The following is a 722-nucleotide window of genomic DNA, read 5'->3' on the forward strand; positions in this document are numbered from 1 at the left end:
AGAGCAGAAGGACAGAACCATCTCTCTTGACCTGCTGCCCACACTGCTGGATAGAGAAGCTGTCTGGGTCTGACTGAAAACTGCAGGCAGAATAGTTCACAGCACAACTACATCCTGATAAACACTAGCTAGTATTAACTGGATGAATTGAGAACTTAATTGGGTGGAGTGACGGGAAGTATATCTATTCTAGTTTTTGCAGTGCGTAGTGAGAAGTGTGTTGCAGGGTGCACCTTGGTGTAGCGTACAGCAGAACTGAGATTATTAGAAACAATAGGAAAGCTCCTCTGCTGCAACTTCCATCTTACTGAATTTCAAGCACCTGTTTTTGATCTCTGCAGAGTATGGCCAGGATAGAAGAGGGCATTTGCCAGCAAGCTACAGTAATTTGAATTTCAAAACTGAAGCTTCAGAACTGCAGGCTGTGAGAGGATACTGGATTCATATCAAGGGAATATACCACAAAACAATTACTGCAGCCTGCTATAAGGTCATGTTTCCACCCACAAGAGGGATGTGATGATACCCATTAAACAGAAAACTGATGATAGTATTAAGTAAGACTTCAGCTGGAACAAAAATAACTATACTGTAAGTAATATATACATGTATTTGCATATAAACAGTAGAAAAAGCACTGTATCTGTTACTTAACTATTCAAAAAGGACAAAACAAGGAAAAAACCCACCTTGTTTCCCCACATGATGTACAGATTAACAAC

The sequence above is a fragment of the Onychostruthus taczanowskii genome, unplaced genomic scaffold (genome assembly GCF_017590055.1).
Source record: "Onychostruthus taczanowskii isolate IOZ18803 unplaced genomic scaffold, ASM1759005v1 scaffold166, whole genome shotgun sequence".
Classification (NCBI taxonomy): domain Eukaryota; kingdom Metazoa; phylum Chordata; class Aves; order Passeriformes; family Passeridae; genus Onychostruthus; species Onychostruthus taczanowskii.